A 15,464-nucleotide genomic window follows, 5' to 3' on the forward strand; every position below is an offset into this window, starting at 1 on the left:
GAAATTATATGTGCGTGAAACTGAAAGCTGTAAAATGAGGAGAGGGTAAGAAATGGCTAGACATTTGATTGACTCAAAGTGTTAACCACTGAACAAGAATTGCTCCTTAAAGAGCTGGAAGAGAAAGAGAAAGAGAGAATATGTGAATTTTGAAAAGGAACGCAGAGCAAAGGGAAGAAGATCATTACAGTTTTCTTATGATGATGGGCATACTTTCAGGTTTTTATGAACCTCTGAATTAATTAGAATCAATTTGCAGATGGACTGGGAACCTGTTTAGTGGATGGGCAATCTTCAATAAGCATTGTGTATCTGGGTACATTAAAGCATAGTGCATGTATAGGTCTGGCCATAAAAGCATTCGCGCACATGAGCAGTGTCCATCGAGATCAAATTAGCATTACAAATGCAATACAGCTGCTAAGACATTACATTGTTTTAACTCGGCATAAAAGTAACCCAAGTGTACGGTATTATTGTATAAGAATAGATCATTTAGAATAGGTAATTCTGGAACTGAATCCCCAACGTTACAAATTCCTGCTTGGAACGTCTTGTACAAGTGCCTAAGAATGGTAGTCCTGGAATATAACAGAAAGAGAATATTAGCGGAAATATGAAGGTTTACTTATTTAAGTAATAGGAAGTACCGTATGTTGGATAATGCCTATACCCCTTTCTCCTGTGGACATTGGTCTAAAGTTACTATTGTGGCTACAACTAGACACTGGCATAACCGTGGCACATTTTAGGCACATATACTTTGATCACTGATACTATTTAAGTGCAGGTATTATACATCCATAATATGGCACCCATCAAATAGTCACTATCCATAATATGGCACCAGGGGTGAACCTAACCTTTTTGCCGCCTGAGGCGGACAACAGAAAGCCACCCCCACAATCCCAACCCCCACCACCCCCCCAATCCCAATCCCCACCACCACCCGAACCCCCCCCCCCCATGGCAAAAAGGCTAGGTTCACCCCTGACTACACAGCATGTAGTTGAAACAATTTTTGGACCCCACGCCGTGTAGTGATTAACCCCCTCCCCCTCACTGGTGTCCACTTACCTGCAGCTCCTTGTTCTTCTTGGTCCGGTCCTCTGTCCGGTCTTCAGAGTCGTCCTCCCCCCCCCCTCCCCGCATAGGACGCAGGCACACGTCAGGTGCGGGCCTAATTACGTGGCCAAGTCACCCGGCGTGTGGGGAGGAGGGGGCGGAGCGGAGGGGGTGGCGTTTGAAGGCAGAGAGCAGGCAGGGAGAGGACCTGCTCTCTGCTAAGCGTGAGGGGCAGCCGCTGGAGCAGCGTTGCTAATAGGTAAGTTAAAGCAGCGCTGCGTCCACAGGGCCTCCCCAATCCACCGCTTGCTTCCCGTGCCGGGCTGCCGAGACGGTGACTCTAAGCCAGTCCAGGACAGCTTGTCCTGGACTGGCTTAGGTCAGTAAAAATGCCCCCCCCCCCAGGGCCCTGGCATAGCGCCGCCTGAAGCCTCATGAGAGGTGCGGCGCTGTATGGCACTCATGTTCAGTATTGTGGACTTTGCTGAGAAGCATTAGATCAATGTATAAGACTGGGATGCGCGGGCCGTGTCTTTTTCTTTTTTTTTTGTGTAGACACCATAGGGTTTATGTACAGACAAAATGTGATATTACCTACGGGGGCGGGTAGGTAAATATTACATTTCCTATGAATACGTTATTGTTCCAAAGGTCCATTTAGCCAAGTGAAATATGTGATTTCTCTGTATTCCTGTGTGGGTCGTCAGACGTGCGATGCCCTTTATCAGGTATGAAAATGACTAGGAAAACAATATAGTAAAGAGAAAGAATGTGTCAGTTATTCATAATAGAAAAATGTCATCTGGTAATATTAGTGATGCCAATCTAGTCGCGGGTCCCAGTGATGTTTTATTATGCACGCGCAGCTGTTCTACGACATGATATGTGGAATTGCCCTTGAGAAAAGAGAAATTTAACTACAGAATTAATCATCAAACAAATGGGTGTAAACTACAGCTATGCATTAGGACACAAAAGGAATATAAAATAACCCCGGGTATCAATGGGCGATGTGAGCAGAATATATTTACTAGGACATGTAATTGCTAGGAGCGCATTACTACATCCTTACGTTACTGTGTGCATTTAATTTCCGGATTATAGCAGGGATATCTAGACATTGCTTCTCTGCAGGTTGGTAGGAGATGACATTAGAGCTTGCTATGGGAGAAATGATACGTTCCCTGCCTGAATCATACGACCTAGGGCAACCCCATTTAGTGCTACTGTTCTCACATAACAATTCCAATTCCTTCCCTATTCTTGCATGTGGCTCAAGTGCTATATGTGACACAACAGATGGAGAACAGTGAAGCTGCTTATAACTACTTGAGGTCTTCTAAGAGACACAGTACAATGTATATATTTAGCCTGGAATGTTTAGATTACCATTTTTTTTATTATTATGTTGCTATATGGTTCTTATTAGTATACCGTATGTCCTCTTAGCATAATAAAAAAAAATCCATATGATTTTCTAATATTCTATTATGAAATATTTTGTATGTGCCTATGTGGGGCCACCTTAAAATTTTCTCTTAAATTGCAACCCATCCATGGTTTTGCTAGCATGTCCCAATATTGGATTGTTTTGTAAATAATTCAAATCCTTTCCCCAATTTCAGTTAAAGTAAGGCCCATTCACATCAACATTTGGGTCATTCCGATCCCCTCTCCACATGAAAAATACAAGCAACCCTTTTCTCTTCGGAATTCACATTCGGAAACTGAGCGGAAACCACACGGACCGCATTATAGTCTATGGGGTCTGAGGGTTTTGTATGAATTAGGTTTTCGTTCAGCGGACTCCCCGAACGGAAACCCATGAACAGGGTGCACATATCTGTATGTGACCCTACAATTAGACATGAGAAAACCAATTTGTAAAGAGCTGGGTTCATTATGAACTTTCCAAAAAATTCAGGTTCTGGGGCCTCTAGACCAGGGAAGATGCATAAATTTAAAAGTCAGTCATACTCACTTCTCCAGTGTGAGTATCCATCATCTTCAAGTCTCTTCTGTCCTCTAAAATTATGTCAACAGCTCGGGAGGACCGTCAAGGCTTGTGATTGGGGCTGAAGGGGTCATGTAGGATGCACTGATGTTCTGATGCTTGAATCTGATAGTCATGATATTTTATCACCCCTTGTAACCATTGAGGCCAAACCACAGGCCCCATTGCTCCTCTGGGATTACTGGCATCATTCAGGAAACTAGAAGACACATAAAAACAACAACCGAATTCTATATCCAAAATCTTATCATCAGCTACATATATAGTAGGGGAGGTGGATGGCCATGCCCTTAGTCTTCTCCATTGTATGGATATACAGTGGCCAAGCCAATGACTGCCTTAGACTTCAACCACTACTGCACAGTTTTCCTAGTTTAGGACCAGATACATTTTTATTGCACAAGCAGTTTTGAGGGATATAACATTTAATTTGGTTATTCAAATTGGTTTTTCTTCTTTCTATCTATCACATTTCACAACTTTTTTTTTTTAATAACATAAAGTGTTACTAAAAAGTTTTCAAAATAGTTTTCCTTTGGTTCCCAAAGATGGGACAAGAGGACTTAGCTCTTGCTGGGAAAACAGGGTCAAACACAGCAACATGGACAGGACAGCAGCGACAGAGCCAGGTCCAGTGGGTGGTTGAAGATGACTGTACTATGGAAGATGGCCAACCTCTGAGCTTTTGATGCAGATGGTGAAGGCACCAGTTGCACATTATTGAATTACCACCAGTGGATTGAGTCGTCCATTTCATCACTATGTTTTGTGCGAGGAAAGGGAGACTCCCCTTGCACAGGTGAGGTGGCCAAAAGCAGAAAACCATCTATCAAATTGTTGAATATTTTTCCTGTTGGCTAAACTATTCAACTATGTTAAAGACTTTCGTAAAATCCATTTAATCGGCTATCTGGTTGTCTTTTTTGTGTCCCACCCTGCACAAATGACAAAATCCTAAAAACTGTCCTTAAATAAAATATAAATACAACTTATTTTTTACATTGAAGCTCTAGTGGTCCCCTAGTCTTTGTGTACAAGTGACCAGTCAATTGGTGGCCCAACAATGACCTTCCATCATGCCATAAGTACAGCATGTCATAGCTAAGTCACCAATGGGGTGATCATATGCCAAGTGTTTCCACTAGGAGGCACTAATGGTTTGTGAATTCAAAACTAAATGTGTACACAGTAAGCTGTGTAGGGCAATTGGGGACATGTGGCTGTCCATTGGTTGTGTTGTTGTTACAACCCTTCAAGGATTTTGTTATCATGTTGTGACATTGCATTGAATTGGTTTAATGAGAAATTGGAGCCTGGAACCAATTTAGAACTAAATTCAGGTTGGACTCTGAAATCAGTCACCATTGAATTGTGGGCATAAAGATAAAATAGTGTTATAGTAGATATTCACTTGATGCCAAGAGTCCACCACCATACGGACGCAAGTATCTTCAACTTGGTTCTAATATCTCGCTGTATTGTGATAACTCATCACAAAGGTCATTGAAAGAAATGGAAAATTTTAAGTGGTTAGAAATTGTTTACTTGATGTGTTAAATTTTATATTAGGCTTGGCTTACATATAACAATTTATGTCTGGATGTGAAGATATTTGTCTGCCCGTAGATCTTATGCACCTTGAAAAGGCTTTGAAAATTTTGAACAAATAGACTTATACAAAATTGCAAAGTCCACACGTGTAAAGCTGAAAAGAGACTGATCCGCAAAGACTCGGCGCTGTAATTGCTGCCAAAGGTGTCTCCACTAACTACTGCTTTGAAGTGGTGATTAGTTCTACATTCAGTAATGTCATGTTTAATAATTGTAATGTCACATTGACAGTAAAGTGTCTTTTTTCTGTTGATCGGCATCAAAAAAGCCTCATTAAATCTTCTTTGATTCCGAGTTGTTAACAATTAACATGTGCAAGTCCAAAGGAGGATGGGGGAGGGGAGGATTACCTGTTAATGTTATAGCTGCTGCCTACAGAAATGGAGGCAAAAAAAAAATCAAACAAACTTGAATTGCAGAAACTTATATAAAAACCACATTATACCTTATAATAAATTTTAAAACAATGTATTGGGAAAAACGTGCAAAAAATTAAATACTAATAAAATATTAACAATAAAAAATGGAATAAAATAAAATTTCTCATACATTTAATCCCCTGCTGCTCTGATGGTTCCCAATACTCTTCACCTACTTTGCTTTACATCCATGTGACTGCTGTAGACAATCTCTGGTCCCAGCAACGATTCCTGTACATCCAGTGATAGGCTACAGAGGCCCCCATGGATATATGGTATAAGAGTGCTATAGCAAAGTAAACAAAGTCTGGTGGGGACCATTGGTGATGGAGCTGTAGGGATTAAAATGGGTACAAGAGTTGGAGGGGGTTAATAGTGTCATCCCAGGGTGGTCCAGTTATGCAGTTGGCTGTCTTTTTGCCATTGAATTTCTTGCCGGCTTTGACATTCCAGTTCTCTTCTGCTGAGGCCACTTTGGTGAGGTCACTTTCAGTGACCGGTGAGGCTAATCAGCAGCCTCAGGAAGTGAACCAGGGACGTCAAAGCTAGTGACGTCCCTGATTACCTTGTGGAGGACACTGATTGGCCTCAGTAGTGAGTCAGATACTTCCAACAATGAAGCTGCAGGGCCGAACCATGCATGGAGGCACCAGAGCATCGATTAATTTGGGTGTCCATTTTTGCCTGAACAACCCCTTTAAGTACTACATATCTCTTCATGTAGAAACAACATGAGATACCATAAGATGTCTGTCCAACATGTATCATTGTGTGGTCGCTCGGTGGCTGGGTTCTGAATTGCAGACTGCAATGGCTTTTTTCATGTTAACACTTCCTATTTGATTTATTTTATGAGACATTGTTCTCTAAATGATAAGGAATATCTTAAGCTGGCTTTATGAGCGCTCCCATTGAAGTGAATGGGAAGTGTTTAGAAGCGCTCGCGTGTACGGCTCGAAATGAGCCGAGCGCTTACGCCGTGTGAAGGGGCCCTTAGACCATGGTCCTGTTTGGTCATAAAACTAATTGGATGTGTCCACACTAAACTGATGTCTAATTTGTTTAAGGAATCCAATCTGTCTTGTAACAAATTTAACTCAATATCTCTGCAAGGAAGCAAAATCCTTACATGGCTGCAATTCAATCTTCCATACTGGGTGGTCACGCATAGACACATATGACATAGTTAGCATATCACTATGTGATAGCTTGTCCAAAAACCATGTGTTTAGAAAAGCTGCTTAACTCGGGATAGACAAACTTCACTGGACATGTCTGGCAAAGAGGACAAGTACGGATGGGGGCACATTAACCCCTACAAACTACTCTCTGAGTATAATTATTATCACAGACTCTAATGTAACTAAAGTGTTGTGCGGTTTCCAAAGTTCCATTTTTTTATTTTTTTTTACCTTGGCTAGCCGTTGTACTTTTCTGTGCAAATGTATTTCCCCTGGTACATAAGTGGATCAAATTGTGCACTCTCCCAAAGCCTTTATCATTTTGTAATATGTACTTTTCCTTTACACCTCACCTTAGTCTTGAGGTCATATACATTCCAAAGATAAATCCCTTTTTCCTCTTCAAATTTTTTTTTTTTGAAAAGTTGACTCAAAAAGTCAGAAAATAGTTAATTCGGTATTTCTAAAAATGGAAAATCATTCGTCTGTAAGTGAGGAGATATTTTTTGAAATTTTAGGTCTCCATTGATGCCTACTATGGTTATCTATATAATATTTTTTAGCAACACACTCAATGGACGCATATGTTGTAATGGGTCTATAGTGTCAGCATATGTTCAGGCAATATAAGTCAGCCTCCTTTTTTAATAAAAGCTTAGGCAACAATAAAAGGGAATCTACAAAAGAAGTAAATAATTAAAAGCTAGAGATGAGGCCTGGGCAGAGCCGACTGCGCATGCCCGCACTACAAGCGGACATGCGCAGTCGGCTCTGCCCAGGCCCAATGCCTGGCAGAGTGAATTCAGAACCAGAAGACGCCGCGGGGAAGCTGCACGGAGAAGACTTCTAAAGGTAGGAGAAGAACCAGCGTTGATTGGCCGACTGTATAGCATTCGGCCAATCAATGCTGGTTCTGCATCGAACTTTTCCATTCGAATAGCGAGTGGTACTCGTTCGAGTACGAGTATTTCGAATATCGTAGTATTCGATCGAATACCTACTCGATAAAATACTACTCGCTCATCTCTATTGTTATCCTTTGTTATTTTTATTTTTGGGGAAGTTAATTGGTTTACTGAAATTCAGGATTTCAGAAGTGCAGTTAGTAAAGCTCTATAAACATGAATCAGTCTCTGACTGCTATAAACTGTTCTACAAAGAGCGATCACCTCCAAAATTGTAATTACTATTATAGGATCAGGGATATAAAGTGGTTTACATTGTGCCAATCAAAGGCTGCAGTAAAAAACCTGGTGAGTATCAGTTTTTTGCCAACACATTTAAGAATGAGATCTCCAAAGTCTACCCTGACAAAAAGCATTGTGACCTCAAATTCTTAGCATATATAAAAAGCATTGCAAATAGGATTGAAATTATTCTGATAAGGAGTAAGCATTGAAGATTTGCAAGAACAATCTAATCAGGTTTTGAGCAATGTAAAATGTGTCCTGTGGAGCTGCAGCACTTTGGAGATCCTCGATGGTGCAGGGATGTAAGCTCCTGGTGGAGGGATGCCAACTATTCGTAATTACTTCAAATGTCTGTAAAAGAAAAAAATAGGAGATAGTGTTTGTGATAGAAAATGATGTGTCTGTTTTCTTCTTTTACATGAGAAGGTCTTTCACAGATTTTGTGATTGTAATGATTAATTTGCGGCTCATCTGTTCATATCAGTGTAGATGTAAATTACATAAAACCTAATTAGAGATGGATAAACCTCAAGAGATTTATTTCAATAAACATCCATGAGGTTCAGCCGTTCAGATCGTACCAGGCAGAGCCTGTCTGGCTGTGTCCGATGGTCTTCAGACTATTTTGTGCCCTCGTCAAAGAGCCATGACATCAGTGCACCCCACATGACCAAGTCCCAATCACCGTTCTCCATGGTGACCGTTTGACCTATAAGGTCATCCAGATATCAGTGGAGGCCTCCAGGTGACTGCTAGACACTGTCAGATGCTGTAAGGATGCCCTGAAGAGGTGAGGCAACATGATATAACTTTTTGTTATGTTGCTGCAACTCCCCTAGGTCTCCACTTATTATACTCTGGGGTCTGGATCCTTGGAGACCTTGAACAGATGAACATTGTTGAACAGAAACAAGAACTTTTGAGATGTACATCCTTAAGCAAGTCTTGCTTTAACTCCAGAGATCTGAAAAAAGAGATGGCAGCTGCTGGTGTCACTCGAAAGAGATACAACTCTTATGTGTGACAGAAACTCTTGGTGGCACTCTACAAACTTCTATCTCTTATCTAGGACAGAAACTCTTGGTGGCACTCTACAAACTTCTATCTCTTATCTAGGACAGAAACTCTTGGTGGCACTCTACAAACTTCTATCTCTTATCTAGGGCAGAAACTCTTGGTGGCACTCTACAAACTTCTATCTCTTATCTAGGACAGAAACTCTTGGTGGCACTCTACAAACTTCTATCTCTTATCTAAGGCAGAAACTCTTGGTGGCACTCTACAAACTTCTATCTCTTGTCTAGGGCAGAAACTCTTGGTGGCACTCTACAAACTTCTATCTCTTATCTAAGGCAGAAACTCTTGGTGGCACTCTACAAACTTCTATCTCTTATCTAGGGCAGAAACTCTTGGTGGCACTCTACAAACTTCTATCTCATATCTAAGGCAGAAACTCTTGGTGGCACTCTACAAACTTATAACTTTTACCTGGGGCAGAATCTCTTGGTGATGCACTAGAGATTTGCAGATATATCCACACTTAACTGATCTCCAATTTCAGCTTCACATTAAACGATTCAACACAATATCCCAACATGCTAATAAAAGCATTGGGTGGCTAAACTTTACACCCTCCCCAACATAGACAAAAACAGAATAGTTAACGTATCATTTTCTGTTCATTTTCTTTAACCCTTGCAAAAGCTTAAAACAGCAAGCACTGCATACTCACCTCTTCGTTTTGTCTGGGGATCCACTGGAGAGTTTCTGTTCAGATCCCTGGTGATCCTTATCTTTGGCCCAGATCACTGCTCAGTCACTGACATGTTCGCAATTGGGAAGATTGTCATTAAAGACCAGGGACTCGCTACTGGATTAGGATTGAGCGATCGGGATCAGAAAAGATCAGATCCCAATCGGTAATCAAGCAAATTTCACGATCGGGATTGGTTGCAAAATGATCGGAAATCGGATTTTGAAATCTCAAGATCGGCTCAAACCCAAAAGTGACTTTTCCCATAGAGAAGCATTGACTAGGGTTGAGAGATTGGAATCAAGAAAGATCAGATCCCGATCGCCGATCGTGCAAATTTTACGATTGGGATCGGCTGGAAAATGATCAGAAATCGGATCTTAAAATCGATCCTGAATTCTCAAGATCCGCTCAACCTCATACTGGATCACTGGCCAAACGGAGAGGTGAGTATACAGTGCTTGTTATTTTAAGTCTCTGATGGAGCTCAATATAAGAACTGGAACCCTTTTAATCTGCCGAACCTTTTACATTTCGGACTGTTCAGCCATAGGACATGTATAGTACCCGCTGTTACCATTTATGTTGTTGTCTACAATTACGTTTAGCCTACATACTCATTTAACATCTTGTTATTTCCCCAAAGCTCTCTTGTAATGGTTTACACCAATTTGTCACAGTTTTTTTTTAACATCGCTCCTGAGGGTATCAAATTTTGTAAGTTTAATGCAATATCTCGGAATATATCTCAATTTGCAATCTACATTTTATTGTAAACTTAACTGCAGATCTTTCTGTAGGACAAGATACAAAACAGCCCTTGAAGACATATTTAACAGCATGTGCATAATATAGTTTTGTTCTCTCGAGTTTATCCTTTCTTCCACACGAGTCATTTTTCATCAAAGCTTATAAAAAACTTCTAAATTGTCCTGAAGGAGTAGGTGATATGATATCCACCTGTCCTTGGCTTCAACTCTTGTGCCGAAATTTAATAAGATTCCAAGAAAGTCTGTGCCTGGAATATATATTACCAGCTCTAACAGGCAGATGTCCATTGTGCAAGCTTGCAAACTCGCATGCCGGTAATTCATCACAAGCAATAAATTACTCTCAGCCCAAACAATAGATTGGCTTCCCTTAAACGCATGCAGTAGGGTAAAGAAAATGGAATGATAGCAAGGTCTGCTGCACTTAATGGCAATTTCAGATGGCCGGTTGACCCTCCGGTTTGGACCAATTTTTATTGTGTTCAGAGCAAGCCCTGATAAAATACGGTAGATTATTACTCCTTCTCCAAGATGCTACTACTCTTGTTACAAGGTATAGGGTTTTTTATAATGTGTCTGTAGTTATGAGGTTATTACATGCTTTTAGGGGCTGTCTTATATGTGGGAGCTGAAGAGAGTTTTTCTAGCAAGTCATCGTGATGTATTAAATTTGTATTGTGAGAAATTGAAGTCCTTAACCAAATTTGTGTAAGTAAGGGTGGACAAATCTGTATACTGTCAGTATACAACGGTGGTAGTCAACGTGAGCTAGCCTTACGCTCGCAAGCTGCCATCAGAATTCCTTCTACTTGGTAGAATCTGATGAAGCCATTATATTACAAAATTCTTCATATTATAGATTAAAGAATTTATGTCAATCAAATTATTTATTCCATATCCGTAGTGTGCGCTTCTGCTCATTAATTTCTACGGAAGTGCTGGAGATAGTTAAGCATTGTATTCCTAAATCTCATTTGTCTGGTTTCTTTCACACTGAACTTGTTCAGCATGCACTGGAATGGCTATTATGAAATGTTGGGGTCTCTTTAGACCCCAGAGAATAATAAGTGAAGATACAAGGAAGGTGCAGTATAGTAAACACCTGTACTCACCTTGTCTTACCTTACCGGTCCCCTGGCTTCCTCTTCCAGCCTTTCCTGGCTGACGTTGTGTGCCCCTGGGGACTGCTGAGGCCTTTGTTTGCTTTATCAGCCATGTGGGGTGCACCGACAACATGAAAATTCCATGCCTCACGACCCATCTGAGGCTCAATCATAGGGTCATGACATTGGTGAACCCCATGTGACTGATGTGGCCCAATCAAAGACTTTAGCTGTCCTTCAGGGCACATGACATCAGCCAAGAGGCTGGAGGAGGAAAGAAGAGAATGCCAATTGACCAAGGAATGTCCGAGGAAGCCCTGGAGAGGCTAGGCAAGGTGAGTATAGGTGTTCATTATTTTATCACACCTCACGTGATCCTTCACTTTTCATATTCTGGAGTCTAATTCAAGTCAAGTCTGAAACTTTCGGATACTTATGGTCGAATCCAGTATTATCTAAACCAGTTCACTCATCTGTAATAGGAGATAATTAAATAATTTTCATAACCACTAGAGATGAGCGAACCCTGTTAGGATCAGCCGATCCGAACAGCACGCTCCCATAGAAATGAATGGAAGCACCTGGCACGCAGACTTTGCTGGCGGCCGGCCGCTTAACCCCCCGCGTGCCGGCCGCCTCCATTCATTTCTATGGGAGCGTGCTGTGAGCATGCTGTTCGGAACGGTTGTTCCAAACAGTGTTCGCTCATCTCTAATAACCACTTTAATATTGATTCAACATTATAGCTTCCAGCCAACTTTGGTCAAGAGAAGAGAAAGCCAGTATTGGTATGAGTTAGCTCTAAGTATTCCTTCTCTATATTGATGTATAAGGATCGGGTGGGGTGGGGGGTTTGCAGACGACTTCATGTCTCCTTGAGTCAAAGTTTTCTCTTATGTTCTTTGCATACAGAATGTCTTAGAACTTTCTACCTACTAAATTAGTTGTAATTCTTTGCAGTTTCCTTCCCGATCAAGTACACCTGTTTTCCTTTTCTTTGAGCTTGTGCAGAAAACTCAATTAGCTATTCAAGTCGAGACTTTTATCTGCACTTCAAAAAGTAAGAAAATTACACTTTTTTCTCATTTCAATTCAAAGCTTTTCTAATACTTGATAATATTCTGCCGGCTGTAGGTACAACATTTTCAATATTCTCTTTGGAAATTAGATTGTTATCATTAAATGTCTCTGAAACCTTTGACAATGGCAGGTAAGATGACTCATGTGAGCTCCAAGATTGGCATTCGCTTTGCTTATCAACTTTAGGAGCCAATCATTTTCAGCAGAATTTTATATGATTTTTTTTTATTATTATAAAATCATACCATATTCCAGTAGATATATAGCCAGACTCGGGTATCCTTCTTTTAAATGAGCAATTACTTCTTCATCATTTGTTCTTATGACGCACATCTTGTTATACTGTAAATATCCCAATAATCTGAATTCTGAACCATCTTCATAAGCTATTAGTGCTGTCACTTTTTTTAATTTTTTTAAATAGAACTCTACTATAAGTCTCTTCCTCTTCCTCTACCCATAGTTGAAAATTAAATTTTGGATAACCTTCTCCCACTCCTTGTTTATAGCTTTTATTGACTAGTGGATAAGCCTGTCTTTATCTTAGCTTGAATTTGGATAAGGACTCTGGTTTCTTCTTAAACCATTTCAATACAGTATTAGGCCCAGTTCACATCTGCGTTCGAATTTCCATTTGGGGTGTACGGCTTTGGAAACCTATCCACGTAAAAAAGCGGTTACATAAGGAAACCCACAGACCCCATAGACTATAATGGGGTCCATGTGGTTTCTGCTTGGTTTCGGTATGAAAAATATTTCATGCTGATAGGGAGACGGAATGGCCTGAACACAGATGTGAACCACGCCTTGCAAGATAGCAAGATACTATAAATATTACAGTTCACAATAGAACCACTAGGAAGCAACTTATAGATTTATATGGACTAGACACTAGGGTTGAGCAATCGGGATTGGAAAAGATTGGATCCCGATCGGCGATCGAGCAAATTTCACGATTGTGATTGGGATCGGCTGGAAAATGATCGGAAATCGTATTTTGATATCTCAAGTTCGGCTTAACCCTAAAAGTGACTTTTCGCATAGAGAAGCATTGACTAAGGTTGAGTGATCGGGATCACGATCAGCTGGAAAATGATCAGAAATCGGATTTTAAAATCGATCCTGAAATCTCAAAATCAGCTCAATCCTAATAGACACCTATTGACAGAGAATGACAAAATCATGTTCATTTGAAAAGTTGATCATCTTGTGAAATGCAAATCTGGCCATGTCCAGCCAAGAAGAGAGGTAAAAAAATACTTATCTCTATAGACTATTTGAAAGGACCATATTTTTTGACTAAGGGCTCTGTGGTTCCTACTTATGTTATGGCTTGAAGGAAAAGATGTAGAGCATGCACTTTGTCACTTTGTGAGAATCTGAAATAATGGCAACGGGTATTCCCATCTTAAACATGTATGGAATCTTTACAGGGTATTTGCAGAACCAGATTCCCCCAAGACATCATGTTATCAGAAAAGGGCTGCACATGTTTGGTCAATTCTCCGTTTATTCTCTATCAGAATATAGAAGCCAGTGGCAGCCAACCAATTGTCAGTAGACCCCTATTCCGGAAACGGATGTGTATCCCAGAGGTTAGACCCTCATCTATTAGACATATATAACATATACTTTTTTGGAAGAGACCTGAGTGGAGAAGAAGTGAAATGTTGTAATTTGTTGCGCCAACTGGCTCAAAAAGTCACAAAAACATAAACATAATTGCTATTTTTATCACCAAAAAAAGAGTGCAGGGCTGATAAATTCCCTCTATAAGAATTTCTGGAAAAACAAGTCATTAAATTATCTATCCAAAATCTAGATAATTAAAGATGTTTTCCCCTTGGTAGAACTTTATTTGCATCCCACCATTCACATAAAATTACTGTCTCTACACCTGGCACACAGTACTTGTGAAGCAATGTAAGTCATCGCTCTTACATACAGGACGGCTTCATTTCTGTTGGGGGTGGACCTTCTCACTCGAGGGGAGAACAGAAGAACCGCGCTCGCCCGAGTAAATCAACAAACTTTATTTGCACAATGCGTTTCGAGCCTATCTTGCTCTTTCTCAAGAGCATACAGATAACCTTCCCACAGTGGATGATGGGTGTGAAACGCAAAGTGCAAATAAAGTTTGTTGATTTACCCGGGCGAGCGCGGTTCTTCTGTTCTCCCCTCGAGTGAGAAGGTCCACCCCCAATATCGTTGCCTTGACATCTCCCAGATGTATATCCAGCTGCCGCCCACATTTACCTGTGCCATACATTCCTAAGATACACTATAGAGGTGGCTGTGTCTCACACAACCCCACCAGGTGAGCGACCATTTGTTTCTGCTTACCCTGACTTTTTGATTTAAAAAATGCTACACCAAGGTCGGCTCGGTGACTCTCTTCTTTTTTGGCTTCATTTCTGTTGACCTTTGTCTCTCAATTCGAGGTACACACCACTGGATAGTAATACAGTCAGTGGTGTAACTAAAGTCTTGTTTTTCTTGTGTTTTGTCCGAGGCTCCCTACATCATCCCTATAGCAAGTTCTTGTTGGTTACGGGTGCTAAGGAGTTTAATCCACCTTACTGTGGTTAGGGTAATCTGTGGGTCTCCATGGCTTATGGGCCAGATGGAAGTTGCAATCTCAATACTGATTCCAGTGCTTAAGGGCCCCCTAAGGCACCTGGGTCCTGATGCGCCTGCACCCCCTCAAGTTATACCCCTGAATACAGCAGCAGAACAATCAAGTAAAAAAAAATCTCCTATTTTTGGACCACCCCAACCGTATTCTTCACCCCAGTTCTTACTATCATTCTGTGCTGGGTTTTCTTAATTCTGCTTGGTTATGTTTTGTAATCTAGTGCAAAAAAAGTAGAAATGTGGAAAAAAAATGTAGGTCTGGATTATTAAGAAATATTGAAGAGTCTGTGCAGAGTGTGATAACTTCCTTCACTTACTGATTGTTGGAATTGCCCAGGAGGAGGAAAAAAGAAACTTAGGAAACATATTGAAAATTTAATCAAAACAGTCTTGAGGGTACATTACTGGCTTCATATGCTAACTGCTCTCTGGAGTATACCTGACAAGCATCTCTGTAAACACTGCCATAAATTAGTTTCATATCTTTCTGGAGCTGTCCTCTTCCATATTGCCTTGTAATGGAAAAAAACGATCATCTATCACTATAGGGACAAAGACAATAGATCTACCTACAGGCATAACAAAAGTTGCTGACACAAACTGTGACATGGGATTGTTTGATTATTGTGGACTCATACTAAACT

The 15,464-nt window shown here is 40.7% G+C and overlaps 1 protein-coding gene across 2 annotated transcripts in view; it reads left to right on the forward strand.

Annotated features, from left to right (window-relative positions):
* Window positions 1–15,464, forward strand: part of LOC142185243 (5-hydroxytryptamine receptor 2A-like) — a 394,677-nt gene that overhangs the window by 258,891 nt on the left and 120,322 nt on the right. Inside the window, exon 1 of one of the 2 annotated variants that reach the window (XM_075260541.1) lies at window positions 12,146–12,166. The exons of the other annotated variant lie outside the window; for it this stretch is intronic. The gene's annotated coding sequence lies outside the window, so the exon portion shown is untranslated. Of the gene's footprint in view, window positions 1–12,145; window positions 12,167–15,464 lie in introns of those variants that run through there. 2 annotated transcript variants of the gene reach the window in all.

The sequence above is a fragment of the Leptodactylus fuscus genome, chromosome 11 (assembly GCF_031893055.1).
Source record: "Leptodactylus fuscus isolate aLepFus1 chromosome 11, aLepFus1.hap2, whole genome shotgun sequence".
NCBI lineage: Eukaryota > Metazoa > Chordata > Amphibia > Anura > Leptodactylidae > Leptodactylus > Leptodactylus fuscus.